This window comes from Elephas maximus, chromosome 6, assembly GCF_024166365.1.
Source record: "Elephas maximus indicus isolate mEleMax1 chromosome 6, mEleMax1 primary haplotype, whole genome shotgun sequence".
In the NCBI taxonomy this organism is placed as follows: domain Eukaryota; kingdom Metazoa; phylum Chordata; class Mammalia; order Proboscidea; family Elephantidae; genus Elephas; species Elephas maximus.
This window is the reverse complement of record NC_064824.1, coordinates 55,526,701-55,540,931: the sequence shown is the minus strand read 5'-3', so window position 1 is coordinate 55,540,931 and position 14,231 is coordinate 55,526,701. Positions and strand designations below refer to the sequence as shown.

At 37.6% G+C, this 14,231-nt stretch overlaps 1 protein-coding gene across 6 annotated transcripts in view; it reads left to right on the top strand.

The window, feature by feature from the left end:
• CCDC148 (coiled-coil domain containing 148) overlaps positions 1 to 14,231 on the top strand; it is a 263,194-nt gene that overhangs the window by 169,184 nt on the left and 79,779 nt on the right. The window lies entirely within an intron of this gene.

The window sequence follows — 14,231 nt, the reverse complement described above, 5'->3', positions numbered from 1 at the left end:
ATGAAAAGTTATTTTATTTTTAAGCATTTGTTTACACATGGTATTCTTAAATGCCGTAGAAAGAAATTTAGATACAATTCCACTGTCTGAGTGTTTACAAAGAAAATGAAAAAAATATATACGAAATAAATAGCTCAAGTATTGAGAATGGGAGTAAGTATGTTTAGTTATGGACATTAAATTTGATTGGGGAATAGGCATGGTTTGATAGAAGAGGACTGAGGGGCATTGCTAACTTTTTTTGCAGTCTGAAAGTGGAAGTGAGCAAAAGGCATTCTGAAAGATAGTGATCTCTTGAGCTTGCAGATGGAATTGACATTTGTCTTCGTAAACACCTCAAAAAATCTGAGAAGAGTAATGGAGGAATAGTTAGGCAATTATAATGGCGAAGGTGATCAAAGGGCTAACCCAGTGCAGCTTAAAACAAGAACGCACTTAACACTGAAATAATGAAGGCTGGAAAATTTTTAACATAACTAATCATATCGGGAAATCAAACTTAAATATGTTGTTGTCATTGTTGCTGTTAGTTGCTGTCAAGTCAATTCCAGCTTGTGTGGAGTAGAATTGCTCCATAGGGTTTTCAAGGCTATGACCTTTTGGAAGCAGGTACCCAGGCCTGTCTTCCAAGGTGCTCTCCACATTTCAGAATGCAAGGTTGGAACTATACCTATGAGCATTAAACAAGTAAATTTAGAAAGCTATCAAAAACCGCATACCTAAAATGTGTTTTTTGGTTCTGAGCTTAACATTTTACTAAGCTTTATGTAGGCGTTGCTGCACTGTCCATCACTTATAATGAGGGTCATGGTAAGAAATGCCCTATTAAATGTGTTGTTTTATTGTATAGAGCACTGAGGGCATTATACTGTTTTGGAAAGCTCTAAGTCAAATTCATGACTAATCTCTAGCAATTATATAGGACCAAGGCATGTGATTTATTTATTTTCTTTAAAAATAATATTAAGAATTTTTTTAAATATAAAGAGTAATATAATAAACACATCAGAACCCATCACCCAGCATTGAAAATGTTAATCTTTTTCTCTTAGTTTTTGTTTTTAAATTAAATTTAAATGAAGTAGAATATTACAGATAAAGTTGAAGTCCTCTTTTTATGCCTTTCCCAATACCATTTCCTTTCTTTCTTCCCCACACGTAGTACTAATCATGAATTTTGTTTCTATTCTCCGAGGAATTCTGATACTGATTTTAATATATAGTGTGTGGTTTTAAATTTTTTCGTGAATACTATCATAATGTATCGTTTTGCAGCATGTGCTTTTTCATTCAACCTTGTGTTTTGGAGATATACTCATGTTAATACATGTAGACCTAGTTCATTCCTCTTAACTGCTATGTAGTATTCCACTGTAGAAATTGACTATCATTTTATCCATTCTCTTAGTGGTTGACATATGAGTTTCCAAAATTTTCCTCTTGCAAACTATGCTGCAGCAGCCCCTTGTACATGCCTGGTGGCGTAAGTGTGCAGGGTTTTCTCTGGGGTACACCTAGAAGGAGAATTGCTGTGTTGTAGAGTTGCTTTCAAATTTATGTTTTTTACTTTATAAAAAAAAAAAAATCTTATAAATATACCACAATTTTGCTTTTTTGATTTTTCTCAATCTGATGAATGTGAGAAATATATTATTAAATGTCTTAATTTGTATTCCCCTGATTATCTGTGAGATTGAAAATCTTTTCGTGCATACTGGACAGTTTTTTTCCTCTATGAATTGCTTGTTCACTCTTTTTGTCCATTTTGCAGAAGTTCTTAAAAAATTTTGGATACTATCTCTTTTTGTCAGTTATATGGGTTGCAAATATTTTCTTCCAGTTGGCCATTTACCTTTTAATTTTTCTTGTATTGTCTTTAGTTTCACAGAAGTTAAAATATTCAAGTAGGCAAATATTAATTTTTTTTCCCATGTGAGTTGTGCCTTATATTATCATTTAAGAAAACACTTACTACTCTGAGATCATGAAGTATTCTCATATATTTGGGAAAGTGCAGTAGCTGTCAGAATGTGGAAGTAGTAATCACAATACTTGGAGCAGCTATGAATGAGAGATATTCATTATATCTTTGTCTCATCTTCCCTGTTATCGATATATTGAATTTTAATTCCATGTTACTTCTAACTCCTTCCTCAATTTTTATTATTTATTTTAAATGCCTATTTGTATTTACCATTATGCTGACAAATTCTTTTATTCAATATTGTTTCTTTTACCATCTTTCCTTCTATATTCAATTTCCATGTTGGAAAAACATGAATTAGCAATTCCTTCAGATATAAAAAGTCAGTAAATTGTAAACTCTCTTGCTCTTTGTATGTCAGAAAGTGTCTTTATTGCATCTTCATTATTAAATGATTAATTACCTGTGCATACAATTCCGGGCTGATTTTTTTTTTGGGAGGTGAAATTACATGACATAAAATTAACCATTTTAAATTAAGCAATTCAGTGATATTTAGTGCATTCACAGTGTTGTTGCAACCACCACCTCTATCTAGTTTTAAAACATTTTCATCACCCCAAAATAAAACCCCTTCCCATTGAGCAGTTAATCCCGATTCTCTTTCCCGAGCCCTGGAAACAACCAATCTGCTTTCTGTTTGTATGGATTTATCTATTCTGTATATGTCATATAAATGGAATTTTATATGACCTTTTCACTCTAGTTTCCTTCATTTTGCATAATGTTTTGAGATTCATCCGTGTTGTAGCAAGTATCAGTATTTTATTCATTTTAATGAATGAATAATGTTCCATTGTCTGTATATTCCATAACCTGTTCAACCATTTATCCATTAATGAACATGTGGGGTTTTTTCCCACCTTTTGGCTGTTGTAAATAGTCCTGCTTGCTATGAACATTTGTGTACAAGTATTTGTTTGAGTACCTGTTTTCAGTTATTTTGGGTATATACCTATATGTGAAATATCTTAATTATAAGGTAATTCTATGCTTAACTTTTTGAGAAACTACTAAACTGTTTTCCACAGCAGCTGTGCTATTCCCACAGCAAAGTTTGAGTGTTCGTGTTTCTCCACATCTTTGCCAACACTTATAAGTTTCCTGTTTTTTTTTTTTTTATTATTATTATTATAGCCATCCTAGTGTGTATGAAATGGTATTTCATTTTGGGTTTAATTTACTTCTCCCTAATGACTCTTTTTTTAATGACTAAAGATATTGAGCATATTTTTATGTGCTTATTGGTCATTTGTGTATCTTCTTTGGAGAAATGTCTGTTCAAGTCTTTTGCCCATTTTTAAATTGAGTTGTTTGTCTTTTTGTTGTTGAGTTGTAAGAATTCTTTATCCTTATCAGTTATACGATTTGCAAATGCTATCTCCTATTCTCTAGATTGTCTTTTCACTTTGTTGATAATGCTCTTTGATGCACAAAGTTTTTAATTTGATGAAGTCCAATTTATCTATTTTTTTCTTTAGTTGATTGTGCACTTGGTGACATATCTAAGAATCCTCCATATCCAAGGTCATAAGATTTACCCCTATATTTTCTTCTAAGAGATACAGTTTTAGCTCTTACATTTAGGTTGTTGATCAATTTTGAGTTAATTTTCATATATGGTGTGAAGTAGGTGTCCAACTTTATTGATTTGTATGTGAATGTTCTGTTATTCCAGCACCGTTTGTTGAAGAGACTATTCTTTCTCTGTTGAATGGTCTTTGCACACTTCTCAAAAAACAATTGTCTGTTGATGTATGCATTTATCTTTGGACTCCCAATTCTATTCCATTGGCCTAAATGTCTGTCCTCACCTCAGTACCACACTGTTTTCATTACTGTACTTTTGCAGTATGTTTTGAAATTAGAAAGGGTGGATCCTCCAACTTTGTTCTTTGTTTTCAAGATTGTTTTGGCAGTTTGGGGCCACTTGCAATTCCATACAAATTTGAAGGTTGGGTTTTCCATTTCTGCAAAATAGTCTTTTGGCATTTTGATAGAATTATATTGAATCTATACATCACTGGGTAGTATCGATAGCTTAACAATATTAAGTCTTCCATGAACACAGAATATCTTTCTATATTTATTTAGGTCTTCTTTAATTTCTTTCAGCAGTGTTGTATAGTTTTCAGTGTAGAAGTTTTTCATCTCCTTGGTTAATTTTTTCCTAGGTATTTTATTTTTTTAGATGCAATTGTAAATGGAATTGTTTTCTTTATTACCTTTTCAGATTGTTCATTGTTGATTTATAGACATACAACTGATTTTTGTGTGTTGGTCTCATACCCTGCAACTTTTCTGAATTCATTTATTAGCTCTAATAGTTTTTTTGTGGGTCCTTTGGAATTTTCAATACAAAGGATCATGTCATTTATGAATATAGTTTTACTTCTTCCTTTCCAATTTGGATGCCATTTATTTTGTTTTCTGCCTAATTGCTCTGGTTAGAACTTCCAGTACAATGTTGATGTCAGTGTAATGTTGAGGGCAATCCTTTGGAGTCAGGAATCAGAGTCTTTGTCTGGGAATGCAGGTTGCTGTTACTTTTAAGACTGCTGCTGAACCAGGGGAGGAGTAGGGCACGGGCAAACAGAAAAAGCCACAAAGTTTTCTTCCATTTTGATGTCACCTTTTTCTTGATTCAGTGTTTGCTTGGTTGCTGTGAACATTTTACCAGTTTTTGAAGTTCTGAAAAAGTTGGTTCTACCAGTTTCTGCTTGTTTTTCAGTGTTTCTATGGGAGCATGGGAGCATAGTGCTGCTTGTACAGCTGCCTTGCACACATCGCTCTTCAGTTTTTGTTGTTGTTTTATCTCAAGACTCAAGGAAAGTTTTGATTCATAAGTTATGTGAAATTGGTAATTTTTCAGAAGCATCTCTCCACTTTTGAAATAATTGTCATGATAAAAAAAAAGTCCATAATCTATTGTAGGAAACAAAATTGCTGTGTTAGATGGACCTTAAAATGCCTAATGTATAATATTAGCCCCAGCTCCACTCTTTCACTATATGTGACTTTTTTGTTGGCACAGATAACATAAAAATTGGTCTGCATCGTAAGTTTTAGGAGATTTTGTTGCTGCACTACACCTAGAGTTCCATGGGAAGCAAGGAAAGGGTAGCTCCGGCCTAGCTTCCAAAATGGAGATCCTAAGCAAGGTTCACATCAAAAGGAGACTTATCCCTTCTCTGGTCTAGCATTTCACAGTTCTCTCCCAGTTTTAGAAAATGCCTATTCTAATACTGCACTGCATTGTACAGTTGGGGGTGAGGAATATTTCCAGGAAAGCCAAGATACCTTCATGGCCATGTGACCTTCAGCTTTACCACAGATGTTTTTGGGGAGGGATCTATCATTTTGTGAACTCTCAGCACCTATGACATCGCACCAGTAAAAACACTGGCAGATGAGTACTTCCTGATGTCCTCAGGTGATCAGGAAAATACCCAGAATTACACACATCATACAGATAGCCAGGGAAAAAGAGAAGCATCTAAAACAAAAAAGGGGGTAGGCTGTCATAAACACAATGCAGGTTAGAGGACTGTAACAGGGATTCTTCTCAGAAGACTTCAGAAGTCTGTGCTCAGGAGGGAACCCAGAATACCTCCCCAAATCGGATTAAAGCCATTCTTCCTGTGTGGGAGTCATGGGTCCTTTTGAGAGTAATTATTGTAGCTTTGTAAGAAAGCTCTCATGAGGCATTACCCGAAAGAGGAAGCCCTTTGACTTGGAAGTAGCAGAGTATTCATCAGAAAATGTTCAACCCAGGGGCTTTACAATTCTACCTTCCTTATAGAGATCTACCTGAAAGCTCTCTTACAGCCCTATCTCCTCAACAGAGCAGATAGAACATAATGTGTCCTTTTGATAATGTGATGGCTTGGAGGTGATCACTGTAAATATCCTTGAGCACTAGCTGGCAACATCTGCAACAGATGGAGGCTTGTAGAAATACTGTGTGGTAAGAGGACTGCTGAATTGGTTTTGCCCACTCAGAGCCTAAGAGATTTTTGATTCAGTTTTATGTAATAATTCCTGGAAAGTTCTTTAGCTTGGGACTTCGCAATGAATAACATAATGATTAGTTGAGAATGACCGAACCCACATTCTGAAATGGGAATATTTTACTATATTTAAATTTAGCCAGCATTAATTTATAAAGTAAGCTACAAAGTAAGGTTCTGAGAAGCATCAAGAAGCTGGTGAGACAGACCCATTGGTTCAGGCTGACTCTGAGCCAGGCTAGTTCTGCTCCTCTCAGACTCTGCTGACCTGTTTGTCTACTCCAGTCTATTCTTGTCCCATACTGGTTTGCACTGGAAGATGGGTCTGGTTTTTGTTTTTGTTTTATTTTTTTGACGCTTATTCTCCAGTCTCTACTTATAATTTGCAATGAGCTTTACAAAATGTTAGCTATCTGCTCATTAACAGAAGGATGGCTTCGCTCTGATTATCTGGTGCTGAGGTTCTGTTTGTCTCCTGTTTAGCGCTCAGGGGCATCTTTCAAGTACTGCATTCTGAGCCGCAGGGTAGCACTTTGCTCTCTTTTCAGAGGTAACTGACACTACCTGTATGTGATCCAACTTGAAAGTCAGGCTGCCCTCTTGTGAAATTCTTCTGCAAGCCCATTTAACATGATCTCTCTTTCCCCTCTCCCCACCCTACCCAGCTCTGTGTGTATATGTATGCATGTTCCCATTTAACCACGTCACACCAATTGTTGTATAAATGACACATATATCAGCTTTATTATGAAATCTCTAGTGTTCATATTCTGATAATATACCTATCCACAGTGTTAAGAATAGAAAAAAGGTGGCCACAGAAGAATGATTTAAAAAAAAAAAATTCCTAAACTTTAAACTTTGCTTTATCACAATAGTCGGGGACTTAAAGAGGGCAATAAATAACACTCTGTTTTAAACAGACTTCTAAGATTGCCCCAAGATTCCCTGCCCCCTGGTGTAGACACCGTATGTAATGACTGGGACTGTGAATATGATGAATTTTTCTTCCAGGATTAGATTATAGTATATGACACAGTTGACCTTAAGAGAGGAGCCTGATCTAATCAAACCAGCCTTTTAAAAACAGACAGTATTGTTCTCTTGCTGGTTCCTGAAGGGGAAATTAGAGATTTGAAGCATCAGAAGGACATACTTTACCATTGCTGGCTTGAAGATGGAGGGGCCACATGTGTGAATATAAAACCCTTTGCTGTAACTGTGAAAAGATTAAAACAAAAAAAAGGAGTATCCAGCCACACAAAAGACCCTTCCAAGAGATTAAGGATGTTGCTCATAGATCTTCTCAAACCAATGGGCCCCTAGGAAGTTTGACTATGTTGTCCCTCAGCATCCTCAGTAGCAGGGTTATCTTGAAAGCATCTACAGGTGTGGCTTTTGTCTAAAGACATGAATCCCCATGAAATCCACGCAAGGCCCTCTGGGCTCTTGAGAAAATTTTATCAGAAGAAATGCTGCCAGCTTGGAATGAAAGGAGTAGAGAGAATATGAAATGAATGGGGACTTATACCAAACCAAATTCTACTGGCAGAAACCTGGCTGATAAAACTCGTCAGTGGCAAACGTTCCCTACCTTTCCTCAAAAGGATGGATGAGTCAGAGGGAAAAACAAGAGTCTAGCTGTTGGAGACAATGGCTGGCACCTGTGGCCACTTGGGATTCCTAACACTTCCACCATTGAATCAAACCCACCCACTGAGCTGAGGCAGGCTTTTTGGTAAAAGGAAAGGTTGTTCACTGCAAAACAGGGAAGAAGAAAAGTGTTTTCTGAGGACAGGCAGCTTCTTAAGGGAAAATGAGCTGACCATGCTTCATCACTTCTGCCAAATTCTCCAATCAGAACCAGGGGACAGTGACTGTAAACCTTTCTGGGGAGGGTGAGTTCCCAGCTATGTGAGGGGTGGAAGATGAGCATTCCCCCTGAGAGGAGTACTGTCCCTAGTAAGTCCATGGCTCTGAGATGATATTTCAATAAAGGTACAAAAAGAGGAACAGCAGTCCAAAGATACTTCTTCATTCAATCACACATAGATCTTAATTCTATAGTGGTGTGTCAACAATCTCATTGGCATATAAGACAAAAGCTTTATAGATATGAAGGTCTTTGGGCTGAGAAGAGAGATCTAGTTACCAGAAAAAAGATGAAAAAGAGCCATCCTGAAAGAAGAGGGGGTAACTATTTGCTAAGTAGCAAATGAGGAGGACTAAGAGTTCAGAGAGTCCATTGTAACTAGGGGTTTCTTCATGGAGGTGTTGAGCACATGGGCGACCTGGGTTTGGAATCCCAGCATTGCAACTTATTAACCATGTGGACTTGGAGGAAGTTCACTGTAGCTTTAAATTTCAGACTTCTGTTTGTAAAATGTTGAAAAGATTTAGATAACGTGTTTGAAGCACTTAGCGCATGCATGGTACTTAGAAAGAACTCTATAAATTACATTGTTATAATTGTTGATATTTTCTATTATTGTTTCCCTACTGGAATGGTAGAGCAGAAAGCTAGAAAAATATGATACAATCAAACAGCAGGGCAAGTAGAATGAGATAAAGATGATAATGATTAGAGACAGTAGTTTTAAGGCTGGTTCAGAAATTATTTCATGAACACGGTTCATTCTATATTTGCCTAGTTACTCTTCACCAAAGAGTGTGTATCTAAAGTGACAGAACTCTACCAAACACTAGCACATGTCTAACCCTTTGAAAGTTCTAGTATGATGAAATTTTCTAATCATAACATAGGGCATGCAGGAATAGTTATTTACCTTAAACCAAGGATCATTGACTCATTAGTACTTCCGTGGCTTTAGGCAGCAGCCATCACCAAAATAGATTATAGATTCAGCAGTCTAGACAGTTCAACAAATAAAACATACAACATTCTTCATCATTTCAATGACTTGCTGCTTTATTGTAAGTTATACACATAACCCTTCTAATATATGTTTTGTTTTGAAATCCCAAAGTCACCTTTCAGAAAATATTATAACTCAGTGAATTACATTTATTTTTTTCAGTGAGCAGTGGCACTGCTGCTTTCTAGCACGTAGTGTTTGGTGACAGTTTTTTTCCTTCCATTCCTCTCTCCTACACATAGAATGACAAGCCCTGGTGGTGAAGCGGTTAAGTGCTCAGCTGCTAACCAAAAGCTTGGTAGTTCAAACCCATCAACAGCTCCATGGAAGAAAGGTGTGGCAATCTGCTTCTATAAAGATAGCCTTGGAAATGCTATGGGGCAGTTCTACCTGAGTATATAGGGTCACTATGAGTCAGAATTGACCCAATGACAATGGGACACATAGAATAGTGGTGTCAACTCCTAGTGGGGTACATTGACAGTAAGGTAGTGTATAATACCAAAGGGGTCATTAAAGGTCAAGGTATTCACTTATTCGATAAAAATGTACTCAGTGCCTTTAGTATGATGCATACCACCTGCAACTGTAAGAGGTCACCTACTCAAACAGAACTTGTACTTATTCTGGTGTCTTTCAAAAAAGATATGTCACCTCATCTGCCACAAAGATAGTGTACAATTGGTTAGGCCAATAGAATCGCTTATTAATAATACTTGAAGAATTTATTTTAGCATCAACTTTATGAGACAACAAAAGGGTTAATGAAAGAAAGTAAAAATAGATAATGGAGTGATCTATATGGAGTGTTCAATTAGTTTAAGCATGACTACGAATAGTAAATTAAATATGTATATATATGTATGTATCGGCATATATGCATACAATTACATATGCACATGTAATTATAGTGTGACTTTGAGGTTAACCTTCTGCCTCTCTCAGTGAGGTGATGATGAAGCCCTTAGTTTGGCGTGGGTCGGGGGGGATGTTAGGATAGTACCTCTGTCCTCATCCATGCCTAGACTTCCTCTTCTCTTATTTCCTGGTCCTATGTCAACAAACTGTTCTGTCAGCATCTGTGCTTACGCCAACCCATGCTGGTCTGCCTGCTTCTGAGTGTGAATGCCCTTATGCTAATAGAAGTTATCAGTTTTGCCGTAATTGATTAAAGTTCAGGCCTTAAAATATAGACTTTCTGCCCTGCCTGACTTCATAGGGTTCATCAATTTTTTTCTTTTAATTTTTCTGTTTTTGTTTAGGCCCTTAATTGCTATTGCATGCATTTGTGCACTGCAGGAAGGGCAGGATATGGAACTGTCCTCTGCAATTTCCTTCTCATGCCCGTGACTGATTGCCTTTCATCTTCAGTGAGTGCTCTGCTATTGCAGAGGGAGGATAATAGAGATCTCGGTGGCTTTAGGTAGTAGAAAAAAAGAATCATTTAAAATCACACAACTTCTAGTGGAGAGGACCCTCAGAAGTGGTACCTCCTAGTCCTGGTCCAGAGTCTCTCTTTCTCCTGGGTTATTTCCCCTCATGCCTCTATGTTCCAACCTTGAGCAACATGGCAACTCACTTCAAAGGGAGAGAGGAAGAAAGAGATAGAGGGAGAGGTAGAGAGAACCTGTGGATCCCAGCTAGATTAAAATGACTGACAATGTAAATATTGTCAGTTTCTGTAATGAATCACTGGGGCCAACTAAATTGTAAAAACAAACAAAAGTACTGTGGCTGCACTCAGGGATACAGTGTCATTCAGATGATCTAAAATTGACTTCTAGCACTTTTTTACATTTTAATAAAAAGGAGAATATGAAATTTAAGAATTTTCATAGACTTCTTGGACCCCTGGAAACATGTCTGTGAACCCCTGTGGACAGCACCTTGACCTCTGCTCTAACATCTACCCATTCAAATATTTCACTGCAAGCATTCACTTTGCAAAGAAACACCTGCCCCTGTGGCCAAAGTATTCCTATGGAGCTGAACTACCCCTAAGGGACTGAAGACTGATCTGTTGAACTCTTTCTCACCCTCTGTTTTGTGGTTCTCTCAAATGCTAACTCCTAGAAATGTGAACTTGCAGTCAAATTTTTAATTATTGATTTTCTTACTTGGGAGTCTGGTGAAATACCCCCAACATGGGAGCTACAAAACTTAATAGGTAAATTAGCTATGAGGATTTTATAATGGTTGAAAGGAGAAAATGATTAATGTATAACTTATATGTAAATTTGGAAACCCTGGTGACGTAGTGGTTAAGTGCTACAGCTGCTAACCAAAGGGTCGGCAGTTCGAATCCGCCAGGCACTCCTTGGAAACTCTATGGGGCAGTTCTACTCAGTCCTGTAGGGTTGCTATGAGTTGGAATCGACTCGACAGCACTGGGTTTGGTTTGGTATACATAAACTACTCCAAAAAACACTGAGGGTTTGGACTTTTTTTTTCCCGAAGATTTAATATCAGTCCTCTGAATAATATTGCATGAGTAAAGACATTAATGTAGTATGAGAGGTTTAATTTTCCAAAAGAAATAAATGAGGGATTGCTGAATAAAAATCTTCATAATGTTCCTTGGTTTCTTACTAAAATTTGGAAGTGAACATTAAAGTAATCTTATTAATTAACTGATTCTAACCTAACATGGGACATATTGTAGAGTCAACTCTCAGTATATGAGTCAACACAGGAGAGAAAAGGTAGGATGGCAAGCCAAAGAATAATCCAAGAAGCTCATTTTTCTGGTTTCAATTGTCTTTTAAAAGTGAAAACTTCCACTAGAACTTCTAAAAAATAAAGGGGGTGGGGGGAGACTGATGACACTCTCTTCCTACTTTTTATCAGGACAGAGTTTTAAGAAAAACTCAGATGGAGGAAAGAAGAAGCTTGCATGGACTTCTGACTGACTGATTAAGAGCCAGATTTATTTGTTTTTCTGTAAAGGATTTCCCAATAGGGAATTTTAGAGGAAGAGCCTTAAAAATTAGCCCAGTTGTCAGTTTTTGGCTATGTTTTCCGGCTAGGAGTTGATCATTATTTATGGTGATGATTTAATTAACAGGGGCAGATTATCCAGTAAGCAAAGTAAGCATGGTCCTTACCTTACTTACCAGATGGGTTTTACCACACCTTTAATTGTAGTGAAATTGTTCAGTACAGATTAGCAAATAAGCACAGTAAACCAATGCTTACCCTGCTTACTGGATCATTCACACCTGTTAGGGACTGTAAGTTTGATTCTGCAGGAAGGTGTGCTGTGGTGTTGGAAGCGAGACAGGTGTCAGCCAGAAAGAGAATTTTTGATGTGGTGAAAAAACGTGAAATTGTTCACTACGGATGATCTGGTAAGCAAAGTAAGCACCGTGCCTACCTTGCTTATTGGATAATCCACCCGGGGTGCTTGCACTGTTTATGCCGCTGTTTTATGTTAGATTAATCTTCATAAGAACCCCAAGGGGTATGTACTATTATGATTCCCCATTTTATAGATGAAGAAACTGAGACACAGAGAGGTGCATAACTTCTCCCAAAGTGACACAGCCATTAAATGGTAGAGTTAGGATTAAACCCAAATGGGCTGAATTCATAGTTCATGATTTTAAACACTATGCTATGCATTGTGGTTGCTGTTTGCTGTTAATTTTGCAGTTAACGAATTTTGAGAAATCTCTCTTTTAAGCCATGTGCTTTCAGGTCATTTTCATGTCTTTTGTCCTGTCCTGGCTTATTAGGAACTGCTAGATGGATAGATTAGTGATCATTTTAAAACTCTTTAACGGAACCTTTTTTTCCTGCTTGCTAAGTAGAACTTCTTTCATGTTCTAAAGGTGTACACAGTCTCACTGTGTCTCTTGTACTCTTCTTGGTATTCCCTCAGGATTTCTCTTGCTGGATTAATGAACCTCTATGGCAAAACAGGTTACAAGAAACCAGACCTTTATAGTTTGCTCAAAGTTGATTTACCACATATAAGATGTGTGTTTTGAACAGATAAAAAAAATACCTTCTTTATTGTGTTGCCGAACCCTAGAAGGTGAGTTCTGTCCGGCATGTTCAGACCTGCCAATAATCTGTATGTTGGCCTTTGAGAAAGAAAAAGTAACTTTATTGCAACGCAAAGCGCAAGGAACCCGAAGGAAGTTCCTCAGATCTGACTCCACTGCCGTCGAGTCAATTCCAACTCATAGAGACCCTATAGGTCAGAGTAGAACTGCCCTGTAGAGTTTCCAAGGAGCACCTGGTGGATTCGAACTGCAGACCTTTTGGTTAGCAGCCGTAGCACTTAACCACTACACCAGCAGGGTTTCTGAGCAATGCAGAAGCAGGGCTTATATATGATTTGGGCAGGAAGATGGTGGCCGTGCAGGTGTACTGGTGAGGGAAAATTCTAGAAGGAAGATATTGTAGGAGTTATGGCAGCCAGGAAACAGAAGGTGGCATGGTTCTTGTCCAACTTCTTGCTTCGGAATGGGGTCTGGGTGATGATTTTCCTTCTGAATCGTTCCACCTGTTGCTGTGTCCTGTGTTAAGGTCGATTAATGCTAACGGCTGGTCTTTCTGTGCATGGGGGTGGGGTGGGTGGCAAATCAGGCTTAGGCTAGCTTAAGGCAGTCTTTTCTGACTAATGGAAATTTACTGGCATTTGTAGGGTCAGGTTACAATTGTCTCCTTAGTGTCATTCTTTTATTAGGTAGAATGAATAAAAAATGAATTTGATGCCATTTTTGGCTAGTATCAACTTTTTATTTCAGAGGAAGAGAATTTCCACAGGCTTCCAAAGCCAATTCTACCAATTTGCCAGAATCTGTACCCATATACCCCACCTTCCCTTCTTTAACAATGCATGAAGGCTTTGTGCTTCTCTCTAAAGCCAACCCCTCCACTTACGCACTGGATCCTATCCCAATCTCTTCCTCACCACAATTCCACATTTTCTTCTAGATCATTCTCATTAGCCTAAAATTATGCCATTATGGCTTCCATATAAAAAACACTGTCTCTTGGCCCAATATTTCTCCCTTCAGAAACTCTTGGCGTTCCTTGGCCTATACACACTGTCTCCAGTTTTTTTCCCCTCCCATTCTTCCTTGGACGTTTTTGTCCCTGTACTGGTCAAGGTCATCACTGATCTCCAGTGGTCAATTTTTAATTCTCATCTTACTTGACCTATTATCATGGAGTTGATCACTACCTACTCTTTGGAAAACTTGAGAATCACTTGGCTTCTAGGAAGCCATTCTCTCTTTGTTTTTCTACCTCACTGATTTTCTTAGTCTCTCCAATGTAATGTTTTTATGACATTTATATGGTGACAAACACCCATTAATATATCTGGCATGACCCTCCCTCTTGAACTCC